Here is a 13,273-nt window from a genome sequence, read left to right on the forward strand (position 1 = left end):
AAAAGCGTTTATTTCGGGCTGAAAAACACGTTTTGAAAACTGTGTTGTTCCTGCCCTATAAGTTACATGGGGGTTAACAAAGTTGCCAAAACATGTTTATTTCTGCTGAAAAACACGTTTTGACAATTTCTGTACACTGGGGTTAAGGGCTGACTCAATGTGCTCTTCTGAGCCAGGCAGTTACACAGCGATTCTAAGGGCTGACAAAACGCGTTTATTTCGGGCTGAAAAACACGTTTTGAAAACTGTGTTGTTCCTGCCCTATAAGTTACATGGTGGTGACCAAAGTTGCCAAAACATCTTTATTTCTGCTGAAAAACACGTTTTGACAATTTCTGAGCACTGGGGTTAAGGGCTGACTCAATGTGCTCTTCTGAGCCAGGCAGTTACACTGCGAATCTAAGGGCTGAGAAAAAGCGTTTATTTTGGGCTGAAAAACACGTTTTGAAAACTGTGTTGTTCCTACCCTATAAGTTACATGGGGGTTACCAAAGTTGCCAAAACATGTTTATTTCTGCTGAAAAACACGTTTTGACAATTTCTGTACACTGGGGTTAAGGGCTGACTCAATGTGCTCTTCTGAGCCAGGCAGTTACACAGCGATTCTAAGGGCTGACAAAACGCGTTTATTTCGGGCTGAAAAACACGTTTTGAAAACTGTGTTGTTCCTGCCCTAAAAGTTACATGGTGGTTACCAAAGTTGCCAAAACGTGTTTATTTCTGCTGAAAAACACGATTTGACAATTTCTGCACACTGGGGTTAAGGGCTGACTCAATGTGCTCTTCTGAGCCAGGCAGTTACACTGCGAATCTAAGGGCTGAGAAAAAGCGTTTATTTCGGGCTGAAAAACACGTTTTGAAAACTGTGCTGTTCCTGCCCTATAAGTTACATGGTGGTGACCAAAGTTGCGAAAACGTCTTTATTTCTGCTGAAAAACACGTTTTGACAATTTCTGAGCACTGGGGTTAAGGGCTGACTCAATGTGCTCTTCTGAGCCAGGCAGTTACACTGCGAATCTAAGGGATGAGAAAAAGCGTTTATTTCGGGCTGAAAAACACGTTTTGAAAACTGTGTTGTTCCTGCCCTATAAGTTACATGGGGGTTACCAAAGTTGCCAAAACATGTTTATTTCTGCTGAAAAACACGTTTTGACAATTTCTGTACACTGGGGTTAAGGGCTGACTCAATGTGCTCTTCTGAGCCAGGCAGTTACACTGCGAATCTAAGGGCTGAGAAAAAGCGTTTATTTCGGGCTGAAAAACACGTTTTGAAAACTGTGCTGTTCCTGCCCTGTAAGTTACATGGTGGTGACCAAAGTTGCCAAAACGTGTTTATTTCTGCTGAAAAACACATTTTGACAATTTCTGTACACTGGGGTTAAGTGCTGACTCAATGTGCTCTTCTGAGCCAGGCAGTTACACTGCGAATCTAAGGGCTGAGAAAAAGCGTTTATTTCGGGCTGAAAAACACGTTTTGAAAACTGTGCTGTTCCTGCCCTATAAGTTACATGGTGGTGACCAAAGTTGCCAAAACGTCTTTATTTCTGCTGAAAAACACGTTTTGACAATTTCTGAGCACTGGGGTTAAGGGCTGACTCAATGTGCTCTTCTGAGCCAGGCAGTTACACTGCGAATCTAAGGGCTGAGAAAAAGCGTTTATTTCGGGCTGAAAAACACGTTTTGAAAACTGTGTTGTTCCTACCTTATAAGTTACATGGGGGTTACCAAAGTTGCCAAAACATGTTAATTTCTGCTGAAAAACACGTTTTGACAATTTCTGTACACTGGGGTTAAGGGCTGACTCAATGTGCTCTTCTGAGCCAGGCAGTTACACAGCGATTCTAAGGGCTGACAAAACGCGTTTATTTCGGGCTGAAAAACACGTTTTGAAAACTGTGTTGTTCCTGCCCTAAAAGTTACATGGTGGTTACCAAAGTTGCCAAAACGTGTTTATTTCTGCTGAAAAACACGATTTGACAATTTCTGCACACTGGGGTTAAGGGCTGACTCAATGTGCTCTTCTGAGCCAGGCAGTTACACTGCGAATCTAAGGGCTGAGAAAAAGCGTTTATTTCGGGCTGAAAAACACGTTTTGAAAACTGTGCTGTTCCTGCCCTATAAGTTACATGGTGGTGACCAAAGTTGCCAAAACATGTTTATTTCTGCTGAAAAACACGTTTTGACAATTTCTGAGCACTGGGGTTAAGGGCTGACTCAGTGTGCTCTTCTGAGCCAGGCAGTTACACTGCGAATCTAAGGGCTGAGAAAAAGCGTTTATTTCGGGCTGAAAAACACGTTTTGAAAACTGTGTTGTTCCTACCCTATAAGTTACATGGGGGTTACCAAAGTTGCCAAAACATGTTTATTTCTGCTGAAAAACACGTTTTGACAATTTCTGTACACTGGGGTTAAGGGCTGACTCAATGTGCTCTTCTGAGCCAGGCAGTTACACTGCGAATCTAAGGGCTGAGAAAAAGCGTTTATTTCGGGCTGAAAAACACGTTTTGAAAACTGTGCTGTTCCTGCCCTATAAGTTACATGGTGGTGACCAAAGTTGCCAAAACGTCTTTATTTCTGCTGAAAAACACGTTTTGACAATTTCTGAGCACTGGGGTTAAGGGCTGACTCAATGTGCTCTTCTGAGCCAGGCAGTTACACTGCGAATCTAAGGGATGAGAAAAAGCGTTTATTTCGGGCTGAAAAACACGTTTTGAAAACTGTGTTGTTCCTGCCCTATAAGTTACATGGGGGTTACCAAAGTTGCCAAAACATGTTTATTTCTGCTGAAAAACACGTTTTGACAATTTCTGTACACTGGGGTTAAGGGCTGACTCAATGTGCTCTTCTGAGCCAGGCAGTTACACTGCGAATCTAAGGGCTGAGAAAAAGCGTTTATTTCGGGCTGAAAAACACGTTTTGAAAACTGTGCTGTTCCTGCCCTGTAAGTTACATGGTGGTGACCAAAGTTGCCAAAACGTGTTTATTTCTGCTGAAAAACACATTTTGACAATTTCTGTACACTGGGGTTAAGTGCTGACTCAATGTGCTCTTCTGAGCCAGGCAGTTACACAGCGATTCTAAGGGCTGACAAAACGCGTTTATTTCGGGCTGAAAAACACGTTTTGAAAACTGTGTTGTTCCTGCCCTATAAGTTACATGGTGGTGACCAAAGTTGCCAAAACATGTTTATTTCTGCTGAAAAACACGTTTTGACAATTTCTGAGCACTGGGGTTAAGGGCTGACTCAGTGTGCTCTTCTGAGCCAGGCAGTTACACTGCGAATCTAAGGGCTGAGAAAAAGCGTTTATTTCGGGCTGAAAAACACGTTTTGAAAACTGTGCTGTTCCTGCCCTATAAGTTACATGGTGGTGACCAGAGTTGCCAAAACGTCTTTATTTCTGCTGAAAAACACGTTTTGACAATTTCTGAGCACTGGGGTTAAGGGCTGACTCAATGTGCTCTTCTGAGCCAGGCAGTTACACTGCGAATCTAAGGGCTGAGAAAAAGCGTTTATTTCGGGCTGAAAAACACGTTTTGAAAACTGTGTTGTTCCTGCCCTATAAGTTACATGGGGGTTACCAAAGTTGCCAAAACATGTTTATTTCTGCTGAAAAACACGTTTTGACAATTTCTGTACACTGGGGTTAAGGGCTGACTCAATGTGCTCTTCTGAGCCAGGCAGTTACACAGCGATTCTAAGGGCTGACAAAACGCGTTTATTTCGGGCTGAAAAACACGTTTTGAAAACTGTGCTGTTCCTGCCCTATAAGTTACATGGTGGTGACCAAAGTTGCCAAAACGTGTTTATTTCTGCTGAAAAACACGTTTTGACAATTTCTGTACACTGGGGTTAAGGGCTGACTCAATGTGCTCTTCTGAGCCAGGCAGTTACACAGCGATTCTAAGGGCTGACAAAACGCGTTTATTTCGGGCTGAAAAACACGTTTTGAAAACTGTGTTGTTCCTGCCCTAAAAGTTACATGGTGGTTACCAAAGTTGCCAAAACGTGTTTATTTCTGCTGAAAAACACGATTTGACAATTTCTGCACACTGGGGTTAAGGGCTGACTCAATGTGCTCTTCTGAGCCAGGCAGTTACACTGCGATTCTAAGGGCTGAGAAAAAGCGTTTATTTCGGGCTGAAAAACACGTTTTGAAAACTGTGCTGTTCCTGCCCTATAAGTTACATGGTGGTGACCAAAGTTGCCAAAACGTCTTTATTTCTGCTGAAAAACACGTTTTGACAATTTCTGAGCACTGGGGTTAAGGGCTGACTCAATGTGCTCTTCTGAGCCAGGCAGTTACACTGCGAATCTAAGGGATGAGAAAAAGCGTTTATTTCGGGCTGAAAAACACGTTTTGAAAACTGTGTTGTTCCTGCCCTATAAGTTACATGGGGGTTACCAAAGTTGCCAAAACATGTTTATTTCTGCTGAAAAACACGTTTTGACAATTTCTGTACACTGGGGTTAAGGGCTGACTCAATGTGCTCTTCTGAGCCAGGCAGTTACACTGCGAATCTAAGGGCTGAGAAAAAGCGTTTATTTCGGGCTGAAAAACACGTTTTGAAAACTGTGCTGTTCCTGCCCTGTAAGTTACATGGTGGTGACCAAAGTTGCCAAAACGTGTTTATTTCTGCTGAAAAACACATTTTGACAATTTCTGTACACTGGGGTTAAGTGCTGACTCAATGTGCTCTTCTGAGCCAGGCAGTTACACAGCGATTCTAAGGGCTGACAAAACGCGTTTATTTCGGGCTGAAAAACACGTTTTGAAAACTGTGTTGTTCCTGCCCTATAAGTTACATGGTGGTGACCAAAGTTGCCAAAACATGTTTATTTCTGCTGAAAAACACGTTTTGACAATTTCTGAGCACTGGGGTTAAGGGCTGACTCAATGTGCTCTTCTGAGCCAGGCAGTTACACTGCGAATCTAAGGGCTGAGAAAAAGCGTTTATTTCGGGTTGAAAAACACGTTTTGAAAACTGTGTTGTTCCTGCCCTATAAGTTACATGGTGGTGACCAAAGTTGCCAAAACGTCTTTATTTCTGCTGAAAAACACGTTTTGACAATTTCTGAGCACTGGGGTTAAGGGCTGACTCAATGTGCTCTTCTGAGCCAGGCAGTTACACTGCGAATCTAAGGGCTGAGAAAAAGCGTTTATTTCGGGCTGAAAAACACGTTTTGAAAACTGTGTTGTTCCTACCCTATAAGTTACATGGGGGTTACCAAAGTTGCCAAAACATGTTTATTTCAGCTGAAAAACACGTTTTGACAATTTCTGTACACTGGGGTTAAGGGCTGACTCAATGTGCTCTTCTGAGCCAGGCAGTTACACAGCGATTCTAAGGGCTGACAAAACGCGTTTATTTCGGGCCGAAAAACACGTTTTGAAAACTGTGTTGTTCCTGCCCTATAAGTTACATGGGGGTTACCAAAGTTGCCAAAACATGTTTATTTCTGCTGAAAAACACGTTTTGACAATTTCTGTACACTGGGGTTAAGGGCTGACTCAATGTGCTCTTCTGAGCCAGGCAGTTACACTGCGATTCTAAGGGCTGACAAAACGCGTTTATTTCGGGCTGAAAAACACGTTTTGAAAACTGTGCTGTTCCTGCCCTATAAGTTACATGGTGGTGACCAAAGTTGCCAAAACGTCTTTATTTCTGCTGAAAAACACGTTTTGACAATTTCTGAGCACTGGGGTTAAGGGCTGACTCAATGTGCTCTTCTGAGCCAGGCAGTTACACTGCGAATCTAAGGGCTGAGAAAAAGCGTTTATTTCGGGCTGAAAAACACGTTTTGAAAACTGTGTTGTTCCTACCTTATAAGTTACATGGGGGTTACCAAAGTTGCCAAAACATGTTAATTTCTGCTGAAAAACACGTTTTGACAATTTCTGTACACTGGGGTTAAGGGCTGACTCAATGTGCTCTTCTGAGCCAGGCAGTTACACAGCGATTCTAAGGGCTGACAAAACGCGTTTATTTCGGGCTGAAAAACACGTTTTGAAAACTGTGTTGTTCCTGCCCTAAAAGTTACATGGTGGTTACCACAGTTGCCAAAACGTGTTTATTTCTGCTGAAAAACACGATTTGACAATTTCTGCACACTGGGGTTAAGGGCTGACTCAATGTGCTCTTCTGAGCCAGGCAGTTACACTGCGAATCTAAGGGCTGAGAAAAAGCGTTTATTTCGGGCTGAAAAACACGTTTTGAAAACTGTGCTGTTCCTGCCCTATAAGTTACATGGTGGTGACCAAAGTTGCCAAAACATGTTTATTTCTGCTGAAAAACACGTTTTGACAATTTCTGAGCACTGGGGTTAAGGGCTGACTCAGTGTGCTCTTCTGAGCCAGGCAGTTACACTGCGAATCTAAGGGCTGAGAAAAAGCGTTTATTTCGGGCTGAAAAACACGTTTTGAAAACTGTGTTGTTCCTACCCTATAAGTTACATGTGGGTTACCAAAGTTGCCAAAACATGTTTATTTCTGCTGAAAAACACGTTTTGACAATTTCTGTACACTGGGGTTAAGGGCTGACTCAATGTGCTCTTCTGAGCCAGGCAGTTACACAGCGATTCTAAGGGCTGACAAAACGCGTTTATTTCGGGCTGAAAAACACGTTTTGAAAACTGTGCTGTTCCTGCCCTATAAGTTACATGGTGGTGACCAGAGTTGCCAAAACGTCTTTATTTCTGCTGAAAAACACGTTTTGACAATTTCTGAGCACTGGGGTTAAGGGCTAACTCAATGTGCTCTTCTGAGCCAGGCAGTTACACAGCGATTCTAAAGGCTGACAAAACGCGTTTATTTCGGGCTGAAAAACACGTTTTGAAAACTGTGTTGTTCCTGCCCTATAAGTTACATGGTGGTGACCAAAGTTGCCAAAACATGTTTATTTCTGCTGAAAAACACGTTTTGACAATTTCTGAGCACTGGGGTTAAGGGCTGACTCAGTGTGCTCTTCTGAGCCAGGCAGTTACACTGCGAATCTAAGGGCTGAGAAAAAGCGTTTATTTCGGGCTGAAAAACACGTTTTGAAAACTGTGTTGTTCCTACCCTATAAGTTACATGGGGGTTACCAAAGTTGCCAAAACATGTTTATTTCTGCTGAAAAACACGTTTTGACAATTTCTGTACACTGGGGTTAAGGGCTGACTCAATGTGCTCTTCTGAGCCAGGCAGTTACACAGCGATTCTAAGGGCTGACAAAACGCGTTTATTTCGGGCTGAAAAACACGTTTTGAAAACTGTGCTGTTCCTGCCCTATAAGTTACATGGTGGTGACCAGAGTTGCCAAAACGTCTTTATTTCTGCTGAAAAACACGTTTTGACAATTTCTGAGCACTGTGGTTAAGGGCTAACTCAATGTGCTCTTCTGAGCCAGGCAGTTACACAGCGATTCTAAAGGCTGACAAAACGCGTTTATTTCGGGCTGAAAAACACGTTTTGAAAACTGTGTTGTTCCTGCCCTATAAGTTACATGGTGGTGACCAAAGTTGCCAAAACATGTTTATTTCTGCTGAAAAACACGTTTTGACAATTTCTGAGCACTGGGGTTAAGGGCTGACTCAATGTGCTCTTCTGAGCCAGGCAGTTACACTGCGAATCTAAGGGATGAGAAAAAGCGTTTATTTCGGGCTGAAAAACACGTTTTGAAAACTGTGTTGTTCCTGCCCTATAAGTTACATGGGGGTTACCAAAGTTGCCAAAACATGTTTATTTCTGCTGAAAAACACGTTTTGACAATTTCTGTACACTGGGGTTAAGGGCTGACTCAATGTGCTCTTCTGAGCCAGGCAGTTACACTGCGAATCTAAGGGCTGAGAAAAAGCGTTTATTTCGGGCTGAAAAACACGTTTTGAAAACTGTGCTGTTCCTGCCCTGTAAGTTACATGGTGGTGACCAAAGTTGCCAAAACGTGTTTATTTCTGCTGAAAAACACATTTTGACAATTTCTGTACACTGGGGTTAAGTGCTGACTCAATGTGCTCTTCTGAGCCAGGCAGTTACACAGCGATTCTAAGGGCTGACAAAACGCGTTTATTTCGGGCTGAAAAACACGTTTTGAAAACTGTGTTGTTCCTGCCCTATAAGTTACATGGTGGTGACCAAAGTTGCCAAAACATGTTTATTTCTGCTGAAAAACACGTTTTCACAATTTCTGTACACTGGGGTTAAGGGCTGACTCAATGTGCTCTTCTGAGCCAGGGAGTTACACAGCGATTCTAAGGGCTGACAAAACGCGTTTATTTCGGGCTGAAAAACACGTTTTGAAAACTGTGCTGTTCCTGCCCTATAAGTTACATGGTGGTGACCAGAGTTGCCAAAACGTCTTTATTTCTGCTGAAAAACACGTTTTGACAATTTCTGAGCACTGGGGTTAAGGGCTAACTCAATGTGCTCTTCTGAGCCAGGCAGTTACACGGCGATTCTAAAGGCTGACAAAACGCGTTTATTTCGGGCTGAAAAACACGTTTTGAAAACTGTGTTGTTCCTGCCCTATAAGTTACATGGTGGTGACCAAAGTTGCCAAAACATGTTTATTTCTGCTGAAAAACACGTTTTGACAATTTCTGAGCACTGGGGTTAAGGGCTGACTCAATGTGCTCTTCTGAGCCAGGCAGTTACACTGCGAATCTAAGGGATGAGAAAAAGCGTTTATTTCGGGCTGAAAAACACGTTTTGAAAACTGTGTTGTTCCTGCCCTATAAGTTACATGGGGGTTACCAAAGTTGCCAAAACATGTTTATTTCTGCTGAAAAACACGTTTTGACAATTTCTGTACACTGGGGTTAAGGGCTGACTCAATGTGCTCTTCTGAGCCAGGCAGTTACACAGCGATTCTAAGGGCTGACAAAACGCGTTTATTTCGGGCTGAAAAACACGTTTTGAAAACTGTGCTGTTCCTGCCCTATAAGTTACATGGTGGTGACCAAAGTTGCCAAAACGTGTTTATTTCTGCTGAAAAACACGTTTTGACAATTTCTGAGCACTGGGGTTAAGGGCTGACTCAGTGTGCTCTTCTGAGCCAGGCAGTTACATTGCGAATCTAAGGGCTGAGAAAAAGCGTTTATTTCGGGCTGAAAAACACGTTTTGAAAACTGTGTTGTTCCTGCCCTATAAGTTACATGGGGGTTAACAAAGTTGCCAAAACATGTTTATTTCTGCTGAAAAACACGTTTTGACAATTTCTGTATACTGGGGTTAAGGGCTGACTCAATGTGCTCTTCTGAGCAGGGCAGTTACACAGCGATTCTAAGGGCTGACAAAACGCGTTTATTTCGGGCTGAAAAACACGTTTTGAAAACTGTGTTGTTCCTGCCCTATAAGTTACATGGTGGTGACCAAAGTTGCCAAAACGTCTTTATTTCTGCTGAAAAACACGTTTTGACAATTTCTGAGCACTGGGGTTAAGGGCTGACTCAATGTGCTCTTCTGAGCCAGGCAGTTACACTGCGAATCTAAGGGCTGAGAAAAAGCGTTTATTTCGGGCTGAAAAACACGTTTTGAAAACTGTGTTGTTCCTACCCTATAAGTTACATGGGGGTTACCAAAGTTGCCAAAACATGTTTATTTCTGCTGAAAAACACGTTTTGACAATTTCTGAGCACTGGGGTTAAGGGCTGACTCAATGTGCTCTTCTGAGCCAGGCAGTTACACAGCGATTCTAAGGGCTGACAAAACGCGTTTATTTCGGGCTGAAAAACACGTTTTGAAAACTGTGTTGTTCCTGCCCTAAAAGTTACATGGTGGTTACCAAAGTTGCCAAAACGTGTTTATTTCTGCTGAAAAACACGATTTGACAATTTCTGCACACTGGGGTTAAGGGCTGACTCAATGTGCTCTTCTGAGCCAGGCAGTTACACTGCGAATCTAAGGGCTGAGAAAAAGCGTTTATTTCGGGCTGAAAAACACGTTTTGAAAACTGTGCTGTTCCTGCCCTGTAAGTTACATGGTGGTGACCAAAGTTGCCAAAACGTGTTTATTTCTGCTGAAAAACACATTTTGACAATTTCTGTACACGGGGGTTAAGTGCTGACTCAATGTGCTCTTCTGAGCCAGGCAGTTACACAGCGATTCTAAGGGCTGACAAAACGCGTTTATTTCGGGCTGAAAAACACGTTTTGAAAACTGTGTTGTTCCTGCCCTATATGTTACATGGTGGTGACCAAAGTTGCCAAAACATGTTTATTTCTGCTGAAAAACACGTTTTGACAATTTCTGAGCACTGGGGTTAAGGGCTGACTCAGTGTGCTCTTCTAAAGCCAGGCAGTTACACTGCGAATCTAAGGGCTGAGAAAAAGCGTTTATTTCGGGCTGAAAAACACGTTTTGAAAACTGTGTTGTTCCTACCCTATAAGTTACATGGGGGTTACCAAAGTTGCCAAAACATGTTTATTTCTGCTGAAAAACACGTTTTGACAATTTCTGTACACTGGGGTTAAGGGCGGACTCAATGTGCTCTTCTGAGCCAGGCAGTTACACAGCGATTCTAAGGGCTGACAAAACGCGTTTATTTCGGGCTGAAAAACACGTTTTGAAAACTGTGCTGTTCCTGCCCTATAAGTTACATGGTGGTGACCAAAGTTGCCAAAACGTCTTTATTTCTGCTGAAAAACACGTTTTGACAATTTCTGAGCACTGGGGTTAAGGGCTGACTCAGTGTGCTCTTCTGAGCCAGGCAGTTACACTGCGAATCTAAGGGCTGAGAAAAAGCGTTTATTTCGGGCTGAAAAACACGTTTTGAAAACTGTGTTGTTCCTGCCCTATAAGTTACATGGTGGTGACCAAAGTTGCCAAAACATGTTTATTTCTGCTGAAAAACACGTTTTCACAATTTCTGTACACTGGGGTTAAGGGCTGACTCAATGTGCTCTTCTGAGCCAGGGAGTTACACAGCGATTCTAAGGGCTGACAAAACGCGTTTATTTCGGGCTGAAAAACACGTTTTGAAAACTGTGCTGTTCCTGCCCTATAAGTTACATGGTGGTGACCAGAGTTGCCAAAACGTCTTTATTTCTGCTGAAAAACACGTTTTGACAATTTCTGAGCACTGGGGTTAAGGGCTAACTCAATGTGCTCTTCTGAGCCAGGCAGTTACACGGCGATTCTAAAGGCTGACAAAACGCGTTTATTTCGGGCTGAAAAACACGTTTTGAAAACTGTGTTGTTCCTGCCCTATAAGTTACATGGTGGTGACCAAAGTTGCCAAAACATGTTTATTTCTGCTGAAAAACACGTTTTGACAATTTCTGAGCACTGGGGTTAAGGGCTGACTCAATGTGCTCTTCTGAGCCAGGCAGTTACACTGCGAATCTAAGGGATGAGAAAAAGCGTTTATTTCGGGCTGAAAAACACGTTTTGAAAACTGTGTTGTTCCTGCCCTATAAGTTACATGGGGGTTACCAAAGTTGCCAAAACATGTTTATTTCTGCTGAAAAACACGTTTTGACAATTTCTGTACACTGGGGTTAAGGGCTGACTCAATGTGCTCTTCTGAGCCAGGCAGTTACACAGCGATTCTAAGGGCTGACAAAACGCGTTTATTTCGGGCTGAAAAACACGTTTTGAAAACTGTGCTGTTCCTGCCCTATAAGTTACATGGTGGTGACCAAAGTTGCCAAAACGTGTTTATTTCTGCTGAAAAACACGTTTTGACAATTTCTGAGCACTGGGGTTAAGGGCTGACTCAGTGTGCTCTTCTGAGCCAGGCAGTTACATTGCGAATCTAAGGGCTGAGAAAAAGCGTTTATTTCGGGCTGAAAAACACGTTTTGAAAACTGTGTTGTTCCTGCCCTATAAGTTACATGGGGGTTAACAAAGTTGCCAAAACATGTTTATTTCTGCTGAAAAACACGTTTTGACAATTTCTGTATACTGGGGTTAAGGGCTGACTCAATGTGCTCTTCTGAGCAGGGCAGTTACACAGCGATTCTAAGGGCTGACAAAACGCGTTTATTTCGGGCTGAAAAACACGTTTTGAAAACTGTGTTGTTCCTGCCCTATAAGTTACATGGTGGTGACCAAAGTTGCCAAAACGTCTTTATTTCTGCTGAAAAACACGTTTTGACAATTTCTGAGCACTGGGGTTAAGGGCTGACTCAATGTGCTCTTCTGAGCCAGGCAGTTACACTGCGAATCTAAGGGCTGAGAAAAAGCGTTTATTTCGGGCTGAAAAACACGTTTTGAAAACTGTGTTGTTCCTACCCTATAAGTTACATGGGGGTTACCAAAGTTGCCAAAACATGTTTATTTCTGCTGAAAAACACGTTTTGACAATTTCTGAGCACTGGGGTTAAGGGCTGACTCAATGTGCTCTTCTGAGCCAGGCAGTTACACAGCGATTCTAAGGGCTGACAAAACGCGTTTATTTCGGGCTGAAAAACACGTTTTGAAAACTGTGTTGTTCCTGCCCTAAAAGTTACATGGTGGTTACCAAAGTTGCCAAAACGTGTTTATTTCTGCTGAAAAACACGATTTGACAATTTCTGCACACTGGGGTTAAGGGCTGACTCAATGTGCTCTTCTGAGCCAGGCAGTTACACTGCGAATCTAAGGGCTGAGAAAAAGCGTTTATTTCGGGCTGAAAAACACGTTTTGAAAACTGTGCTGTTCCTGCCCTGTAAGTTACATGGTGGTGACCAAAGTTGCCAAAACGTGTTTATTTCTGCTGAAAAACACATTTTGACAATTTCTGTACACGGGGGTTAAGTGCTGACTCAATGTGCTCTTCTGAGCCAGGCAGTTACACAGCGATTCTAAGGGCTGACAAAACGCGTTTATTTCGGGCTGAAAAACACGTTTTGAAAACTGTGTTGTTCCTGCCCTATATGTTACATGGTGGTGACCAAAGTTGCCAAAACATGTTTATTTCTGCTGAAAAACACGTTTTGACAATTTCTGAGCACTGGGGTTAAGGGCTGACTCAGTGTGCTCTTCTAAAGCCAGGCAGTTACACTGCGAATCTAAGGGCTGAGAAAAAGCGTTTATTTCGGGCTGAAAAACACGTTTTGAAAACTGTGTTGTTCCTACCCTATAAGTTACATGGGGGTTACCAAAGTTGCCAAAACATGTTTATTTCTGCTGAAAAACACGTTTTGACAATTTCTGTACACTGGGGTTAAGGGCGGACTCAATGTGCTCTTCTGAGCCAGGCAGTTACACAGCGATTCTAAGGGCTGACAAAACGCGTTTATTTCGGGCTGAAAAACACGTTTTGAAAACTGTGCTGTTCCTGCCCTATAAGTTACATGGTGGTGACCAAAGTTGCC

The sequence above is a fragment of the Atractosteus spatula genome, chromosome 8 (assembly GCF_055471065.1).
Source record: "Atractosteus spatula isolate fAtrSpa1 chromosome 8, fAtrSpa1.hap1, whole genome shotgun sequence".
In the NCBI taxonomy this organism is placed as follows: domain Eukaryota; kingdom Metazoa; phylum Chordata; class Actinopteri; order Semionotiformes; family Lepisosteidae; genus Atractosteus; species Atractosteus spatula.